This window comes from Passer domesticus, chromosome 13, assembly GCF_036417665.1.
Source record: "Passer domesticus isolate bPasDom1 chromosome 13, bPasDom1.hap1, whole genome shotgun sequence".
Taxonomy (NCBI): domain Eukaryota; kingdom Metazoa; phylum Chordata; class Aves; order Passeriformes; family Passeridae; genus Passer; species Passer domesticus.
Window position 1 is genome coordinate 6,169,810 of NC_087486.1, and position 20,114 is coordinate 6,189,923.

Below are 20,114 nucleotides of genomic sequence, written 5' to 3' on the forward strand. Positions count from 1 at the left end.
CCCAGAGGGGCCAGGTGGAGCACAGCACCATCCCCATGGCCACACTGCTTCCCAGGGCTGTGAGCCAAAGGGGGCTCTCAGTGGAGACACAGTGAGTGCCTCCCCACTGTGGGAGCAGCTGCTACCAACTGGCAGAGCTGACACAGAGAAGGGCACCACTGCCCGTGACCCCTGCAAGAGCCAGCTGGATGTGACCCACCTCCAGACCTGGAGAGCTGTTGAGAGGAGGTTTGGGCAGGGGAGAGGGCAGGAAGGCAGGCAGGGGCTGCAGGAGATCAGCCATCCTGTGCAAACCTGCTTTCCAGTCACTCCCTCTCAGACAGAAACCCTGTGAGAGGCAGCTCCACTCCTTCCAGCTCAGCCCTCCTGCCAGTGCCACCAGACAGGCACAGGAGCTTGGGTCCTGTGCAGGGGAAAGCTTTCCAGCCCTGCTCTCCCCTGCCTTCCCCTCTGGTGCCCGAGTCAGCCCTGAGTCCTGCAGGCTCAGGAAAGCCAGCAGGCTGCACCAGGAGAGCTGGGTATCGGCTCTGAAGGTGCTGTGATCCCTCTCCAAGGCCGTGTCCCATCCCTTGGGACAACACTCCTGTCCCAGCAGTCTGGCAGAGCCCAGAGGAGCCAGCCCAGTGCTCCAACAAAGTGCAGCTGCCCTGGCTTTAACTGAGCATCAGAACGAGCTCAGGAGGTTTGAGCCGGGGCTCTCTTAACCCTTCAAAGGTCACAGCCTCAAGTATCAAGTAGTTGGAATCTCGCTGCCTTGGGGCAAATGCCATACAAGGGGTTATGTCAGGACTTGAGGAATAAGCTGGTCTCTTTGAGCTTTCAGACCCAGACAGTCAGCAAGGGTGGAACAGAACAGCCCTTTCCCTGTTGGAGCTGAAATTGAGCCTTCCCGTGCCTGCACAGCAGTAAAGAAACTCCCCTGTACTTTCCGAGTGGAAATTCTCCCTGTGGTTTGTGCTGACTGAGGACACAGTTTGCAAACCTGGGAAAAAAAAAAAAAAAAGGAAAATTAAATAGAAAACTAACTGACAGATCTGGATCCAAAACCAGCACCCGAGTGCTACAGTGCATCTGCAGAGATGGTTCCTTTGGTGCAGTTACTCACTGAGCCTTGTCCTGCATTCAAGAGAGGAAAGATGGAGCAGACAGAGATTTCTGTAGAGATTTGTGCTGTCCTGTCTGTTTTCCTGACCCATACTTTTGTAAGAGAAACAAACTGTGGCATAAATACTGCATTAAGGTTTGTGGCTGAAATGTACAAAGTGCAGGTGATGAAAAGGGTGACAAGCCAGGGATCACCAGGACAACTGAAGTCAGACACCTGGAAACAGCCTGGATCAGAGCCCCACTGTTTGTGAGGTGCACCTGGAGCTGCTTCCACTCTAGCTAACAGTGACACTGGAAACCCCTGGAATTAAACTCATCCTGCAGCACAGAATCATGCAATCACAGAAAATTCTGAGTTGGAAGATCCCATAAGGATCTGAGTCCAACTCCTGCAACAGGACCACACCAAGAATTACAACATCTGCCTGAGAGTGCTGTCCAAACGCTTCTTGAAATCAGGCAGGCACTGTGGCCACTTCCCTTGGGAGCCTCTTCCAGTGCCAAACACCCTCTGGATATTTGAAAATACCCAACCTAAGCCTCCCCTGACACAACTTCACATCATTCCCTCAGGCTCCACGTGTGAAGGCTGCTATTTCACACAGGTTCAAGTCTCATCAGCTAAAATCAGCCCTGCAAAGGAAGATTGAACATGAAACTGAGGGCTTTGACCCATGGTCAGCTACCCGGGGTGGTGGGGTTGATGGAGTCACCATTCCCAGTGGGAATCTCACACACAGCTCTCTGCCACAGCAGTTCAAGCACGCCCAGAATCACTGAGGGGGGATCTTATCATGGGTCTGGCACAGAGGGTGTCCCCCGGTGTCGGGATTACCTCCACCCTTCTGCCCTGCTCCGGCCTGAGGAGCAGCCCCCAAACTGCCCATATCCACTGCGTGGCATCCTTTGGTCTTAAAATCCCGTATATTTCAAAAATGCACGAATTCAGACAAATCTTGCCCAACCTCCAGCGAAGAGACAACGCCGGGGGAAACCCGAGGGACGCATCCCCTGCGGCCGGCCTGGAGGGAGGGCAGAGGGGAAGGGAGCAGACACGCTTATGTCTGCCTCCTGAAACTGTAAGAGGAGCGTCCTCTCCTTCCTCCCCGTCCTGCTCCTCCCCGGCCGGTCCCATCCCATCCCCGGCGGCGGCAGCGGCGCGGAGCGGCCGGCGGGGGGAGCGATGGGATCGGGATGGAGCCGGGAAATGCGGGAGGCTCAGGAGCGATGGGATCGGGATGGAGCCGGGAAATGCGGGAGGCTCAGGAGCGATGGGATCGGGATGGAGCCGGGAAATGCGGGAGGCTCAGGAGCGATGGGATCGGGATGGAGCCGGGAGCTGCCGGAGGCTCAGGAGCGACGGGGCCGGGATGGAGCCGGGAAATGCGGGAGGCTCAGGAGCGATGGGGCCGGGATGGAGCCGGGAAATGCGGGAGGCTCAGGAGTGATGGGATCGGGATGGAGCCGGGAGCTGCCGGAGGCTCAGGAGCGGGAGCTGCGGGGAGGCTCTGAGGAGCGGGCCAGGGCAGGCAGGTTGTGCCGGGGCTGCCCGGGCACAGGGACAGAGGAGGGACCCGCTCCTGCATCCCTCAGCTGAGGGCTCTGCCCTTCACAGTGGAGCAGCTCAGAGCCCTGGTCCCTTTAGGGCTACGTCCCCACCATGCTTGGCTACTGCATCCCATGCCATCCCATGCCATCACATGCCATCCCATGCCATCCCATGCCATCCCATCCCATCCCATCCCATCCCTCCCATTCCATCCCATCCATTTGCTAACCCTTTAGACACAAAGCAGTTTATCAAATCTGGGCCTAAGTTTGGCCAGGGGGTCCACTCTGAACCCCATAACTCAATGGGATGATTTTAGTCAATTTTCCTCTGTATGCTTCATCCACGTAGGAAGTGACAGAGTGGATGTTGCCCATCAAACTCTGTTAAGTTGCACTTTGACCACCTTACATTCAAACTTGCTGTTGCTGATACCTTTGTCAGTGACTCTCTAAGTGACCTAAGCCACTCACTCACGACACCATCCCATCCCACCCTGAGGTGCCCGAGTCCCCCAGCCCTTCTGGAGCACAGACCATTTTACAATCTAAAGGATTCACGTCTTATATGATTCCAAGCTTTGTGTTTTGCAGCTCGGTCTGTCTTCCTCACTACCATTCCCTCTAATTTTTGAACCTACTGGCTGGTCTTAACTTGATTTGATGGGGCATGAAACCACAGCCATGGCATTCCTCTGGGTGGCCTGAGGACAGAGAGAGGATGCAGACAGACAGACAAGTATTTCACTGCACAGTGATGCTGAACTCTAACAGGAGCTGGGCTTGGCCTGATGCTCTGGTGCCAAGGTAATTGCACAGTAAGTAATTATTTGTGTCAGGGTTTATCCAGTTTCTGCACTGCCCATGGAGAACTTCCATTACTTTCTATTTTATGTCCTACCACATAAACAAGGGCCATTTCCCAACTGAGCCCAATTTTTGTTAGGCTCAGTATTATGCTCCTAATCAAAGAAACTCTGATTCTGTGATTCTTGGGAAACAACTCGCCCCAGGACACATTTTTATGTGCATTCCCTACATTTTTCTTAATTTCATATTCGTTTTGATTGCTGCTCCATCTGGATTCGAGAGACTGCACAAGTCTCTTGTTATTTCTTGCCCAAACACCTCACTGATCACCTTCAGTGCCTGCATTTTGGAGACTCTGCTGCTGTCAGCTCTGGGGCCAAAATTCTCCCTGCACAAAGCCCAGCCTGACCACAGCCTGATGGTGACTGTCTGCTGCTGCCCAGGGCAGTCATGGCACCACAACCACACCTGGCAGGACAATTCCTGGTGGCCAGGGCTGTACCTGACACTCACAGGGCTTTCCACAGCCAGGAGCAGTGTAAAACCACCACAGGACTCCTACACTGAGCATCCAGTGCCAACCAGCCATGTAATGCATTTCCTTCCCGTGAAATGAGGGATCTCCTGGAAACTGGAGGCTCTTTCTCCCCCAACACTAATATCCCCAGTAGAGCTGCTTCAGCCCACAAGTGCCTGAACTGGATGCAGTCTGGAAGCTGGGTTAATATCTGGGTCAAGTATCACCACTTGTTTGCTCTGCTCCTTGTCCCTGGAGCATCTCCCATTGATGAGTCAGGGCAGACCTTGGGTCTGACCCAGTCCTGCTGCTCCTCTGCACTAACCACACCTGCAATCATGCCCTGTCTGCTTGGGCTTGAGCAGCACCATTCATCCTGCAGGATTCCTGTTGTTTCCTCCTGGTCATGGTGTCCTTAATGAAAACCTTCCCTTATCTTCCATCAGATGATTCCCCCTTCACCTGAGAGCCAGCTCCAGGTTTTAGCTCTGGTGTGGATTTTCATGCCCTTCAAAGAGCCGTTCCCTATTCTGAGCACTGCCCACATGCTGTCTGTTTGGTGAGCCTTTATCCTGCTCCACAGGAATAATTTCCTTTTCCTTTACAGCTTGCTCATCTAGCAGTATTTTACTTTACATGTCTTGTTTGCATCCTTCTCCTTGCAGCTGGCATCAGATGAACTACCCGTGGCAGGAAGAAACATGCTGTAATAATCAGAGGGGAAATCTGAAGGGCTCCAGAGGTTTGTTGCCCTTCAGAGGCAGATGCCCATATCCCTTGCACTTTAACCATAACACAGGGCCTGTGCATACAGATGTTCTCAAGCCAGTGCTGGCAAACTTCAACCCCTGGCCATGGAAACTCATTTCCCCTGGAGATCTTGGCATGGCAGACTGGAAGGAGAATGAATTTCCCTCTCCATATGCAAAGGGCAAAAGAGGAAAGGAGGAGAAGACCATCCTCCTCTCCTTGGCTGCCTCTGCCTAAAATCTGGCAGGGATGAAAGTGTTGCACCTAGAGCTCACACCTACAAACCCCTGCTGCCCACAGGGGCAGCCCTCCAGGGAGGAGAGCAGGGCTGGGAGCCAAGCAGCCTCCACAGCCCTGGGCACTGCAGGGCTCAGCCTGGCACTGCCACACTGCTGTGCCCATCCCTCCCCCTGCACCTCCAGACCCCATCACCACCCCACAGCCGCAGCCAGAACACAGCATGCAGGCCATGGCCCCCTGGCAGACCCAGCCCTCCTGCTCTGGATGGTTTCTCTCCCCAAGGACGCTCAATTCTGGCTTGAAAAGCCAAACGTTAACTTGGAAAGGAGCTGGGCTGGGATGTCAGGGCACACCTCGCTGCCCCAGCAGCCAGCCCCCCTGCACAGCCCCAAGCTCGGGGCTCTGCTGAGGGCTCCCCTTTCCCTCCATGCTGGAGCTGTGCTGGCTCCCCTGCTTCTGGCCTCCAGCCGTACCTGTAACATGTGTGGGCAAACCCAGGCTCCTGAATGCAGCTCGGTTCAAGGCAAAGGTGTTGGGGCACGTTCCGTTTGGGAGAGAAGGAATGATTGAATTTCTGGGGAAAGGCCAGCCTGGGACTGCCAAAGGTGGGAGAGGCCTGGCTTCCTGATCCAGCCCCGTCTGGGAAGGCTTTGAATGGACCCAGGGAGGAGGCAGCGAGGGATGGAATCGCTGGCAGCCACAGGGACAGAGGAAACAAGATGGGGTTGAGACATGCCCCTGCTGCAAAAGGTTCCTTCTGTGAGGATGCCAAAGGATCTGTGAAGAGAGTGAATGAACCTGCCTTGGCACCCCCGCTTCTTTGTAAATGTTTCCTCTTTCCATCCAGGTGTGAGAGCACAAATCTTCCCCTTCCGTGCAGACTGAAGTGAGACCCCATGGCAGAGCCCTGCTTCACACACACGTGTGCACACCCATGCACAGACAGGGGTTCTTGGCTTATCTGACAAGCTTCTACTTCTTCTTCCATGTTCCGTTCCCTCTCTTGCTTCTCCCTGGGCTCAGCTCATCTTGCACAGCTCCTTCCATCCCAGTGAGTTAAGCTGAGAGTAAAGCTGGCTCAGGGTGGCTCTGACTCTGTGGGCACCACTCCAGCCCCACAGAGAACAGGAGTGGGGCTTGTTAACCCAAGAGACAACTCTTGGTGGGTGGGTGTCTCTGTATGGGAGTGATCCATCCAAACCCTGCTGCCAGCCAAACCCCATGTCCATCTCTGCACTCCCTCTCCCTGTCTCTGTCCCATCCCACCAAGCCAGCTCCTTGGGGCCACTGCTGCCCCCAAACTGGTCCCTACATAGGGCTGGAGAGCTTTTCTGAGCTACTCTGAGCACCCCAGGACCCCTCTGTCCTGCCCACTTTCCATCCTGTCTTCTTCAGAACCCAGCAGACTTCCCAGGAAATGCTGGAAGGGATTTTCTGCCTCTCTGTGCTGGGGTTTCCAGGAGCCAGAGAAACCTCCTACATATCTCCAGATCTAAATCCCCAGAGACGTGCCACAGCCAGCAGCCACCCCAGCACTCCCCCAGCCCTCCGGAGTGAAGCCAACCTTCCCCCAGAGCTAAACGAGGCTCTGCTCCCCACCCTCTTGGCAAGTCCATTGCTCACCCACAGGGGAATATCAGCCTTCATTCTCTTGGCCCCATCAGTCTCTGCTTCCCCCCTCAGCCTCAGGGGCTGGGGAAGAGCAGGCACTGATCTCTCAGCACGTTTTCCCAGCAGAACCCTGCCTGTGACCCCTGCCTAGAGACCTGCAGAGGAGCAAAGTTGAAAACCATGAGCACAAACTGAAGGGTCTCAGCTCTCCAGCTGAGCTGATTCATATGCAGGCACCTCAGGAATGGGGTTAGCTGTGGGGATCAGCTCTTATCTCAGTACTTTGAGTTTGACCCTGCCTTGCTGAAGAAGAGATGGTTGGATTTCTTGTAGATTATTTAGGGTATCAGAAGTAGCCTGGCAACAACATTTTTCTTCCTTGCAGAACTCAGAATTAAGCCATGTGCTGCTTTGGGAATGGTGAAAGGATGATCACACAGGTGATCATTGAAAAAAACCACCCAAAACCTCCACTGACTTATACTCATTTCCAGTTTTGCTCATTGCCAGTGCCTCCCATTTCATCTGACTCTGATGATGACAAGCAGGATTCCAGCACTGGGAGGCATTGATTGACCAAGTTCTTCATCCTTTTATTTACTTCCCCATCCACCCACACGTGGCCAGGCTTCGATTCCCTGAAGAATCAGCCCCTCGGCGTTCTTGGAGACTCATCTACAGCAATAATCAGCACAGATGCCCTCAGCAGGGTTGGACTGTGTGAGGGAGGGAGTGCTGATTTTTTGGTGGGAATCCAATGAATGATCTCATCCTAGAAAGGAAGCCAGAAATCACCATCTCCACCGGGCAAGTCATGGTGCTCACTGTCAGCTGCACAGACCACCCCGTGCTCTCTGCAGATGGTCTGTCATGCCTCCCCACCCCTCAGTCCCACCGTCACCTCCACCTCCACATTCTTCAGCTTTGATTTCCTGGCAGGAATAGTCAGGACTGCTGTCATGGCTGTGACTGCTATCCCACCAAATGCCAACTGGACATCAGGCAAGCTGGCCAAAGGGAGAAGAAAACAAGTTCAGTGTCAGAGTAGCAAAACAAACCCCAAAAAAGGGTGGCACAAGGAAGCAGTCAGTCTGGTAAGGGCTGGGGTGGCACATGTGGTGTGGTGGGTGCTGCTGGGCCAGAGGCAGACCATGTATCCCTGCACAGCCCCATCCCTGCACTGTCCCTTCCCCATTTCCCTGCTCTCCTGGTGGCAGGGCAGCCTGGCCACCCTCCACAGAGCTGGGGGCTGTTCTGCACTCCAGCTCTTGTCCCAGTCACCCCTTCTTTCCCCATTGTGGCACTTCCTCAGCAGGCCATCAATGACACCATGCTGGGGCACCAAGGCTCTGGTGAAGCCCTCAAGATGTCCCTTCAGCCCCGGGGAGGGGGCCAGCAATGCAAGGACTGATCAGCACCATTCACTGCTTGCATTTCTCACCTGAGCCCCCTCCTGCCTCTGTGCCCTTTCCTGTCTGCCTCCTAGCTGTGTTTTCCAAAGAGGGGCTACAGGTTGTGTTTTTGAAACCTAGGAGCCATCCAGCTCCTGTGATGGCCACTCAGCCTCCATCCATCACGCTGCAGCCACAGCTCCACTCCACCCCCAGCCCTCAGCTTTGCCTTGCTGACCCAGCCTGCCCAGCTCCTGGAAGCAAGGACAGGGAGCACCCTGCCAGGGTCACAGAGAGGGCAGGGAGGAGATGTGGTTTGTGCATGTCCACAGCCACCACTGCAATGCTCCCACTGCCAGCGGGTCAGAGGCTCAGAGATCCCTCCTCAAGGTCGCTCCCTGATCTGCAGCAGGGCTGCTCTGCTGTGGAGCCTTCCTGGCCCACTGCCTCTCACACATGGATCCTCCTAGAGAGATCTCATCTTTGTTCTCTGTCCCACTGTGACAACCTTTTTCCACTCCTCTGTGTCTCCATGCAGTTCCCCAGGCCTCTGGCTCGTCCTTCCAGACTCTACCACATTCACCATGCTAATTCTGCATTCCAGTGCCTCTTGCTACAGCCCCCCATTTCACTCATCTCATCTAAGCATTTTTGCTCTATTTCTGTCACTCTCCAGCACAACCCTCACTGGCTCCATTGCCCTCCCCAGCGCCCCAAAAACCACCTCTACCCCCCTTCTGTCTGCTCTCAAGTGTTCTCTCTGCTTGCCTCCACCTACAGCTTCCAACAGCACTGCCTACCTCACACGTGGCTTTCCCTGCCCACCTTCAGCCCTCCCCTCTTCAAACTCTCTAGGAGGGCATGGAGCCATCAGGAAATGTTCTGCCCTTTTGGAGAGAAACCAGCCTGACCCAGATCCCCCTCCACGAGTGTAAGAGCCAGCCAGAGGGAGAGGTGCTTTGGATGGGTGCCTCCCTTTGGTGGGAGGAATTGGGGTCCACAGGCAACAGGTTTTGGTTTCCTGGGCTGGAAAGTCCTGTGGGACCTCCTACCCTCCCTGCCTATCAGCCACTGTTTCCAGATAGCCCAGGGTACCCTCTGCTGAATGTGGTGCAGCTCCTTCTCTTTGTTTCTTTTCCAAACTCGGCAGCACCTTTGTTCCCTGCAGATTTCAAATTGCTGAAAGATTTATAAGACCGCAGTAAATCACAAGATGCATCACCCAAACAGGGGCTTTAATTATCATCACAAAGGTATTAAACATACATCCAAAAAGAGAGGGGCACTGCTCATCTCTCTGTGGGTATAATTCCCTGTTGATGTGTTGGGTACATCTCTTCCCCCCACCCTACATATTTGTATACCAGTGCATCTTTGAAGGCTTTACAAGAATGTATAATCTCTGCCTTTTATGTGCTTCCATATCTTTTCTCATCTCGATTACCAGGCCTCCCCTTCAGTCATGTTCACGTTGTGCCATGAAAGGCATGTGTGCACATCCATGGAGAGGAGCATAAACTGGTGTTTACTACCTCCAGACATATTTCCACACAAATACATTCTGCATCAACAGCTGCTTTTGCACCTTACAGAGATGTTTTGACACATGTGTGTGTGAAGTGTTTATCCCATGTCCCTAAAACCACTCATTTCTGCACATGCACACCTTTGGCATGGTTCCCTCCTCTGCTGGTGTCATATCCTTGGATCAGCACCATTCCCACCAACCTGCCCCAGCCTCTGCATCCTCACTGCCCAGCAGAAGAGAAAGCAGAGATGTGAAGACCTGGTGTGTTTTACAGGTCACTTGTTTTATTTACAACACCTACCTTAGGTTAGCCTAAGATGCCCAACCAGCTTTGAAGGCAATCCCTTGATCCCAAAAACACCCAAACGTCTGTGTTCTTTCCCTTGGAATTACCTCTGCCTTCAGAGCTGGCTCTCATCAAAGGCCCTGGCAGAGAACAGTTTCCCCCACCTCCACTCTGCTGTCTCCTGGGCCCCACACAGGTCCACATGTCTCTTTAACAACAAAAGCACACTCAGGAAGGCTGGTGGAATGCCACAGCCTGTGGTCACTTTGCCTTTACCCCCTGTTTACACAGCCCACACATGCAGAAATCCACCACAGAAGAAGACATTGGCCAGGTACCTCCATGTGAGGAGTTCCCAGGGGTTTGTCCATTTGTCCATCTGGCACTCACATGCCCCCACTGCCTTGCTGGTCCATTCCTGTATAAACAAGAGCAAGCTGTGGCCATCCTGTTGTTGTTTCCACGTTCCCTACAGCTGTTCTGCCCTCTGGTAATTTTGGACAGAAGCACTTGGGAAATTATAAACCACAGGTAATATAGAGGGCCCTTTCAGTGCTGCTGGCAGTCAGGCTTTCCTTTCCCCATCCTCAGTGATTTCAGGTATGAAGAGAAAGGAGATAAATCAGAGATACCAGAACTTGTGAGAATCCACATACTCTCCTGTTCTGCCAGGAAACAAAGAGCAGGAGAACGTCCAATCCTGCAGCCAGGAAGCAAATGTCCCTGCTGTGCACTGTGGGGCTCCTGCCCATGCACACACTCTCTGCTGGACACACTGGGCCACATTTGGAGCCAGCCTGGCCAGCAGGCACACCAGCTGCCACAGGAAGCCCCCCGACCTGCCCCTCTCTCCAGGAACGCTGCAAGCTTTGGCTCAAGGCACATGTGTAGTGAACTAGGACCTGCCCTCACTGTACACCGGCCCTGGCACTCACGCTGATGGATGTCCTGCTTCCCAGGATCACAGCCAGAGTCAGGGCATGCCCAGCACGGGCACCCAGCACCCGCTTCACCCTGAAACTGTATCTCCCCCGAGGAGGGCACAGCCCAGCAGGGGGGTTCTGGTCACCTTAAACCCCTTGGATTCAGTGGTTTGAAGGCTTCTCAGCGGCTCAGTCAGAACCAGAGTTCTGATGGCTCTCCCCCTCACCTGAGGATTCAGTGACAACCCCTGATACCTCATGATGCAGGAGCTGAAAGGCTGATCTGATGTGCCCTGAGAGAACTGTGCACAGCCAGGGGCTTTGGCTCTCCCCTCTCCAGCTCTTCATGCCCCAGGTTTCCCTGTACCCAGCCCAGGCAGCCCCCACAGAGTCCAGCTCCACTGCACTTTCCTGAGCTGCGCTGCCCTTTCCCATCTGCTGCAGAGGTATGTTCCCTCCTAATCCCTTTATAATTTCTCCCATTAACACAACACGCTGCTTTTGCAGAAGGAAATCCTTTCCAAGTACCTAACAAAGCTATGCCCCATAATTTCCTATTCATGTGGGGATCCTGCATGTTGCTGAAATCCACCGAGCTGTGCTAAGGACTGGCAGGGAGCACACGGTAGTGTCTAAAGCAGAATTTCCTCTATAACCAGCTTAGGGAGCATTAAGAGCATATTAACAGCAATCTGGGCCTGGCTAAGGATCAGCCAGTGCAGATCCACATGGGAACACCTCACGCTGCCACTCTCCCCAGCAGCAGAGACATCGACATGCAGGGGTGTGTTGCCAGCTGCAGCCAGCCTGGGCTCCTCATGCCCTGGGGCTGCAAGCAAGAAGTTCTCCAGACTTAAAACTGGATGAAACACCTGGCCCCAAGCTTATCTGAGAGCAGAGCTGTGTCTGGAGTGGCTGTGTGCAAGAGCCACAGCTCCTGTGCCTTTGCCCAGCTTTGAACAGTGCTCAATGAAGGGGCAGGCGGTGGCAGATGGACACAGAGAGAAGCACCCCAACCAGCTGATGGATTTTGTGACAACAGAGCAAAAGAGAGGGAGCATGATCTGTCCTCTGAGCCCAGAAAAAGACATTAAGCTGCACATTGTGCCCCTCATCATGCTCCTGCAGTGCTGTTCAAGGTGATCTCAGCCAAGCAGAGCCCCGGCTGAGGCACTGGGACACCTGAAGAATTACCCCTCCCTGGTTGTGCAACACTGTGTGATTTGCATGACAGCAAACTATTGCCCAACAATCATATTTAGGCTGCTCACAATCATCCTTTGTACACACACACCAAGCCATGTCAGTATTGGCCAATATTTATTAGATCTCACGCATCCATCTGCCTGCCTGCATCTCTGCAACACTTGTGCAGCAGCAGACCAGAAGGCTGGGTTTCCCATGATCAGTCAAGGAACTGGTTATTTCTCAATTCTTCTTCTCCTGGTGCTTCAAATTCCATATTTCAGGCACTTTACTCCTCTGATTTGACACCAAGGATGTTCACGCTGTTCACCTGCAGATTACTCATTTGGCATGAAATAAAACCTTAACAGCAAGAAAATGTAACTGAAGTGAGACACTCTCCAGATAGCAGGGAGAGCCCCTCAGAAGGCAGAATGAGCCCAGTGGTCAGTGCAGCCACCTGAAGCAGACATCACCTCCAGAACCTGGTGGTGAACCCTTAGGTTAATTCCCTATGAATTCCCTAAGATAAGCCACCTAATACCTAATGACTTCTTCTAAAACTCAGTGTCAAATCACCACCCTCAGCCCCAAGGGGCAGTAATGGCACACAACATTCACTTTCTAGTGAAGCCCTGGGCTCCATGGAGCCTACAGAACCATGAAGAGTGCACCAGAGTCTGAATGGGAAGATGGTTTATTACAACAAACCAGCCTAGCCTTTAAAGCTCAGCCTGGGGTGCTCTCATGCCCTGGCAGATGGTCCCTTTGCTGCCCAGTGCCCTCCACAGAGCCCATTTGCTGTTGTTTATCCGAGTACAAGTCAGCCAGGCACAACCCTCACTGTGAGAGGAGGGACACAGGTTTTACAGCAGAGCTTTCTCCAGGCAGCTCAATAGATGGCCTGGAAATAAAACCCAGGAGAGCTTCGCTCTGGGTGGCACCCACCCGAGATAATTGCTGCTGGATACTTGCCCGGGGCTAGGGAGAAGTTCCTACATCAGCACGGAGGAGCTGCTCCCCAGGTACCCCTGCTCCTTCACCTCCCCATCTCCCCCTTCCAACCTGCACGGGGGAATCAGCCAGCAGGTGAGGGGGCTGTGAGAGTGTCCAGCAGCATGGGCAGGTGAGAGGGGTTAAACTGCAGTGCCAGCAACAGCAGCCCACCTCCCACTCCCCTCCCCGTGGCTCCTGCCTTTTCCCGCTCCCCCCCAGACGAGTTCTGGTTTGTCCTGAGGTTTGCTTCTTGCTTGCCTTGTTTATACGAACGATAATTTTGGATGTGGTAATGGCAGAACTGTAGCAACATGCCTCCCTCCCACCCCCCCTTCTCCACTGGGGGTGTGGGGCACCAAGCTGCACAGTGCTGCAGCCCAGACATTTTGGGGCCTGGGAAGGACCAAGCTCCTCAGCACTCACCTCCCAGCATCCTGCTTACTTCCTCTTCTAACCCCAGCTCCTGTTAACAGAGCTCAGCCATCCTGGCCAGTGCTGTGGAGTGTCCTTGGAAAGCCTCCCCGCAGGCTGCCACGCTCCCACCACCCTCACTGCAGCAGCAGGGGTGGAACCAGCTCTGGGTTTCACCTGATTTATTCCATATGCCTTCTATGGGTCTGTCCCACACAGGTCTAATAAATCACGAACCAGATCCTCTCAGAAAAATATTAACAGCCATGTTTATAGTCAGCAGATTGCAGGAAATTCCCTCCCCACACCTATCACTGCCAGGCTTATCACTGAACTTTCAGGGGCTGAGATTTTATTCTTGATTCCCGTGCCAGGAATAGATGAGCTGCAGGTCCCTCGCCCTGCCCCAGAGATGTGTATCTGAGATTCATCCCCTGCAGTTATTGATGGTGTGAATTCCTTCAGCACCTCGCAGCCCTTGTCCCAGGGTGCTCAGCACCAGGCACTGCGTGTGTCTGCCAGCAGCAATGGCACCAACAAGGTGCCTGAAGGATGGTGACACCACCAGGGTGAGGTCCCCTTCTGCCCAAGACCAGCAGGGAACAACCCCATTGCTTGGTATCAAATAAGGGATGCATGGATGGCTGGCATAAGCCATAACACATCCTGAGGATGAAGGCAGCCTGATGTGATGCAGGATGAGGGGAGTGCATCCATGCTGTCCTTTAGGGACCTGTGTCCACATCAGACACAGCTTTGCTGCTGCTCAGATCACTCCTTGGGTAGACTGAATGGAGCCAGCAGCAAGGCCCAGCAATCCTGGCCAATATTCCCACCAGAAGACTCAGGTCAGAGTCAGAGCCAAGCACAGAGCAGCTCCACACAGGGGAGCCCCAGGTGGGATGTCTGTGGTACCCACCACCTGCTCCTGCCCCTTCTGAGTGCAGCAGGCTTTTCAGTGACTGGCCACAGGGTTGCTCCAACCTGTTAGGGACATATTTTTGCAGATCCCATCTAAAGAGATGCTCACCAGTTTTACCCACCACATCAGCTTTTCAGGGAGCCCAAAGCAGCCTTACCCTCAGCTCCTAACTCTGTTCTCCCAGGACCTGGTAGTGCAAAGAGGATTTTGCTGCAAGTGACTAATGCTCATCATGCTACAAGAGTGCACCAAAAGGAGACAGGTCAAAGAGGAAGACTCACCAACTGGCTCTCTTTTAAAACTGGGGTCATTGCCACAAGTTGTTTTTATTGTAGTAGTTCTTAAATTAGATGCTCTTAACTGCTCTGAGCCAGTGGACAGCAAATGAAACAGCACAACAGAAAGAACACAAGGAGAGTTTGTTCCATCCACACAAAATGCCACCCACTGCCTGTGGGAGACGGCAGCTGGGCTGGCAGGACGGCCCTGCACCAGCTTCCCCACTTGGCAAACCCCCAGCTGCCAGCTCCAGCAAGAGGCTGTGGGAACTGGCAGGGAGAGCAGCCCCGTGCATGACACGGCGACGTCCCCTCCGCTGTGGCCGTGTCCCAGCTTGCCTGCAGCGCCAGCAGGGACGAGCCACGGGGCTTGGGACGAGCTGCAGCCCATGCAGGCAGCACGGGCAGCGGGGCTGCCCTGCTCCGGGGCTCACAGACACCAGGGTGCCCTGCAAGGCTGCACAGGGGCTGTCAGCGCCCCGTCCCCACCTGATTCCTCCTCCTCTGCAAAACCCGCGTGCTGCGCTGCAAAGCAGCCCCGGTCCCTGAGCGGGAGGAAGGCTGCCCACACTCCTCCTCTCCTCCCACTGCCCTTCCTGCTCGCAGCGGGCAGGGCTGGGTAAGCCACTCCTGGGTGATTCACTGCCCAGCAGGCAGAAATGCTTTCCTGGATACACACAGCTGGGCGCAGGGAGAAGGGCAAGTGCTGTGATCCCAGCTGAATCACTGCCCCGCCGAGCTCGGCATGCAGCGACAGGGCTCCCGCTGGGGTCGCGGCCAGGTGAGTATTGCAACAGCGCAGGTGACTCACCAGCAGAGAAAAATGCCATTTGGGCTAGGAGCGGGGAACGGGGGAGGAGAGCACCCGCCGGGGCACAACCCGGGGGTGGAAGGCGCGGAAAGAGCCAGGTCTGTCTCAGGCAAACTCCTGCAGAGCAGTGAGAGGGCTCCGGGAACGGAGAGAGGGGAGAGCCCAGCCCGAGAGCCACGGGCTCCTCAGCCACAGCATCTGCACCCCAGCCCTTTGGAGCTCACTGGGACAGATCCCCACTCAGCCACAGCATCTGCACCCCAGCCCTTTGGAGCTCACTGGGACAGATCCCCACTCAGCCACAGCATCTGCACCCCGGCCTGTGGGAGCTCACTGGGACAGATCCCCACTCAGCCACAGCTTCTGCACCCCATCCCTTTGGAGCTCACTGGGACAGATCCCCACTCAGCCACGGCGCTGGGAGCTCTCCTCTTTCTGTTTCAGGACAGGATGCAGCCACGCGAGCCCCGCATGGACAGGGAGGTCACAGGAGGTTTGGGCTGGATGGTGCCAGGAGCACCGTGCTGGATTCTGCCGTGGAGTCACACTCCCATCCCAGCCAGCGGCATGCCAGGCTCTGGGAAAACCAGCCCATGGGACATTGTTCTTCTCCTCCCCTGCCCAGAGCTGTGCCCCAGCAGCGAGCCAGTGTCCCCAGCACCCAGAGGCTTCCATGGGCACTGCTCTGGGTAATTCCAGTGGCATGCCCTGCACCTGCCCTACAGGCTAACAGGCTTTTTCCCACACCTATGTTCTCCTGCCTGTCCCTGAAGGCAAGGCAGCCTTGATCAGCATTTCCATGTTGTGTTGAGACAAGGCACCAACTCCCTCAGTCAACTGCCCTAACAGCCTTGCCAGGGGCAGCAGGAAAATGGGCAGAGATTCCCGGTCAGGTAACAAGACTTTCCTAATTCCTGCTAGGAATTGTGTGTCCCAGTCCAGGGCACAGCCCCATCCCTACTTCCAAGGGAAGGGTGTTGGCCAAGAGCAGCAATGCTGAGCTGACAAGTCATGGTGGAAAGCTGCATCCTCCTGCATCCCCCCAAGCCAGCTGGATTTCCTCCTGGGGATGGCAGAGGAAGGGAAACAGGGCACCATGAACCACCCACACCCAGAGCAGCAGAGGGGCTCCCCCATCTCCCTCTAGTGACTGCAGTCCTTGGAGGATTTTGGGTTAATTAGGCTGGATCATTAGCTCAAGCTGCAGCCCCGTTGGTTCATGGACCCCTTGTCCCAGAGGGCAGAGCCCACAGCACCCCCAGAGTGGTGGCAGTGTTTATGTGTATGACAACAGCATGTCAGAGCAGGGGTACAGAGCCAGAGCCCTGCTGTGCAACGTGCTGTTCAAATGGAGAACTGCAAAAAAAGGTAATACCTATCTATATAAATAAACCAGGCCCATCTCCATTGGGAATTTCTGAAAAAAAAATAAAATCATTACCCTTTGGGATGCAAAGCAGCTAGGCCTGGAGAGCAGCTAAGAATTGTTATTAAATAAATTAATTAGCTCAGCAGAGCCCGCCAGGTACTGAACACTTTCCACTTCCAAGCAGGTAAATGAGTCCGTGGGAACAGAGGCTGCTCCACGCCTGCCAGGCAGCGCAAGCTGCATTTTAATGTGCATGCAATTTCTGCAGCTCTGCCCTGGAAGTGGCACACTGGGTGCTGTGTGTCCCCCAGAGAGACCAAAGAGCCCCCCAGACATCAGGGCCACCTTGCCGTGTGCCCCGGTGCAGGAGGGGTTTGTGCACAGGGATGCCCGTGCCCAGCAGAGCCCGGAGCCTTTCCTGCCGGGAAGCAGCAGGTCTGGAGCCTCAGCCAGGGCTGTGGGGGTGGCACTGAGCAGGGCTGGGGCACGAGGAGTGCTGAGCATCACCTCGAGAGCACAGCCCCACGCTTTGCATCACCAAGAGCTGCTGCAGGCAGCACGCTTTGATCCCTCCCCAGCCCTATCTCGCTGCCTTTAAACACCAACTTTCATCAGCCTGGGGTCTGGCAGGAGCAGGCTGAGGAAAGTGCTCAGCCAGCACTGGCAGCAGGGCTGGAGCAGGGGACAGGCCAGCACTGCCCTCCCTGCCAGCGCCAGAGGCTCAGCTGGGCTTTGACCCCGTCTGCAGGAGGTGACCCAGGGCCAGGCTGGGCTCAGAGCACGCTGAGAGGAGACAAAGAAAGAGGAAAACAGGAGCTGGGAAGGAAAGGTGGAGGTGGCAAGCAGGAACTCTCCTCCCTTCCATCCTTCCTCCAGGCCAGGCCCAGCTGCAATGACCCTTCCTGCATTTCCCACTCCAAATTTCTCCATCAAAATGTGAACAAATCCCTGTCCTGCACCAGCTTTGCCAAAACTGAGAATTTCAAGGCAGCTGTAGAAAACACCAGCAGTGCTCAAGCCTCCCTTCCAGGGAAGCGGGGAGCTAGATCTCTGTTATAAGAGGAAGTTCACAATTACAGCACAAGTCGTTACTGGAAAACAAAATTCCCTGGCATGTTGCAAATAAAATCTGAATTCCCCAGTCTGGGGTTCAGCACAGCCCACAGCCTTCATTCCAGGGCCCATTTGAAAGATAAAATGAGATGATATTTATGATGGCGGAGACAGATAAAAGGGGAACAACTCTGGGAGGGCATTTCAAACAATGACTATTACATCCAAAACAGCACAAAATTCACTTGCAGAAAGAAGCCCACAGTGCTGAAAACTCCTGAAATTAAATCTCTGCACACACCCTCCCCAGTAATCTGAGCAGCACTATTGCAAACAGCTCCAGAGAGCAGGATTGTGCTGCCTCTTCCTCAGCTTGGGGAAGGAGGGTTCTTAAGTCACTGAGAATCTTTGAACAGCCCTTATTTTTCACTGTGAGTGACAGCAGCTGTGCCCAGGGCATTCCAGAGCATCCAGCTGCTGCAGCACACCAGGATTGGGGTCTCTGCTTTGAGTCCAGCTCCGAGGCACCAAGAGTGACCCACAAAGCTGTGCTGGTTCAGGTCAATTCCTTAATGGACCCTCATCCCCACCCTGGATCAACCCTCAGCATTCCCCATGGGGGCTGTCCTAAGAACAGAGCACAAACCCAACCTTCTGAGCCCTCCTGCCTGCCCGTGCAGATGTGCCTGTCTGTGCAGATGTGCCTGTCTGTACAGATGTGCCTGCCGGTGCAGATGTGCCTGTCTGTGCAGATGTGCCTGTCTGTGCAGATGTGCCTGCCTGTACAGATGTGCCTGCCCGTGCAGATGTGCCTGCCTGTACAGATGTGCCTGTCTGTACAGATGTGTCTCCCCATATAAGCCTATCACCCGCCCTTTCCTCCTCCAGAGGCACAAGAAGCCCCAGAAGCTCCCCAAGGGGCTGCAGAAGCCTCTCGTGTCACCCCACATTTGAGCAATCCCCAGATTTGCCATGATTTGGGCAGGATTAGGCAGAGCCAGGCTGAGCTGCCCAGGGAGGACAGATAATTCCTGCCAGGAGCCATGGCTCTGAAAAGGGACATTGTTTCAAGGGTGATTCGCTGTTTCCCCCTCGCACACACACAAATCTGTAGCTCCAATCTGGCTTTTTTTGGGAGGCACCTGCTACCACCTGTGGTCGGCGAGCAGACCAGAGAGGGATGAGCAGAGGAAGGAGGGAGTGAAGCCAGGCTGCTCAGACAAACCCCGGGTCCCTGCTGAGAGGCTGAGCTCTGTCTGGGTGCTCACCTTGCCCAAGCCCAGCTGCTCCAGGTGCTGCACAGTGATCTGAGGGCAGCCCAGGGCAGAAGATGCTCTGCTCCCCTCCCAGGCCAGACCCTGGCTCCCCTCCCCACAGCCCTGCTCTGCCCAGGAGCCACGTGCAGTCCTTGCTGCAGGGAACAGGCTGCAATCCCTCACTCCCTCCCCAGCCCATCCTGGCTGGCAGGGGCAGTGCTGTTCTGACCTCAGGCCCTGCAGGAGCTCGCTGGGAGGGTGAAGCAGACTGCCCTGGCCTCCTCCTGCCACCAAAGCTGTGCCGAGCCACCAGGAGCCCCAGGGCAACCTCCACCTCAGCTGCTGGGGATGTGGGATCTGATTTCAGATGTGCAGCAGCAAACCCACACCCCCTAACACAGTTCCTCAGTCAAGCCAGCAGCCTTCCCCAGGATCAGGCAGAAGCCCAGAGCTGGTCTCACACACTCTGGCTGCAGAGCTCTGTTCCTGTTTCTCTGCCCTGTGAGATCCCCTGCAGCCCCTGCCCATGGCAGCACTTCCCTCCACTCCTCAGCACAGCTGAGGTGGGCTTACCCCTGTCCTTCTGCTCCCAAGCCAGCACTCCAGCCTGCCTTTGGTCACACCAATCTGAGAAGTGATGGGCAATCTCTTCCCCTGACTTAACCTTAGTCTTAATCTCCAGCCAGCTGCTCCCCTCCCCTTTATCAGGCAGCAAACTCCCCACCTGCACATTTCCCCATGTCCTTTTTCTGCCAGCACAGTCCCTGCCCAGATGTGAGGCAGGCAGACCCACACCAACCTGGCCTCTAAACTTTGGGGACTCACATTAAAGTGGGCCCAGGAGATAAACCAGCCTCCCAGGTTTACTTTTAAGCTCAATGCAAACAAATACAGGGGACATTTGGCAAAAGTCAACATTCCCTCCTGCTGCAGCACTTCAAGACAAAAAAAAAGAAATCCCTGGATTATGGGATGGCTCGGGATGAGGTTTGGTCCATGGGTCAGAAGCATCTGTCAAACTTTCCCTATCCTTGCAGCCAAAGAGGATGGAGAATGCCTTGAGGTCTTGGCAAAGCTCCTGCAAAGGACTCAGTGGGAGGATTTGCATCTGCTGAGCAAAGA

The 20,114-nt window shown here is 54.8% G+C and overlaps 1 long non-coding RNA gene across 2 annotated transcripts in view; it reads right to left on the bottom strand.

The window, feature by feature from the left end:
• LOC135280171 (uncharacterized) overlaps window positions 1–20,114 on the bottom strand; it is a 51,511-nt gene that overhangs the window by 27,138 nt on the left and 4,259 nt on the right. For both annotated transcript variants that reach the window (XR_010347221.1, XR_010347220.1), the window contains exon 2: window positions 10,127–10,206. This is a non-coding gene — a long non-coding RNA (uncharacterized LOC135280171). The remainder of the gene's footprint in view (window positions 1–10,126; window positions 10,207–20,114) is intronic.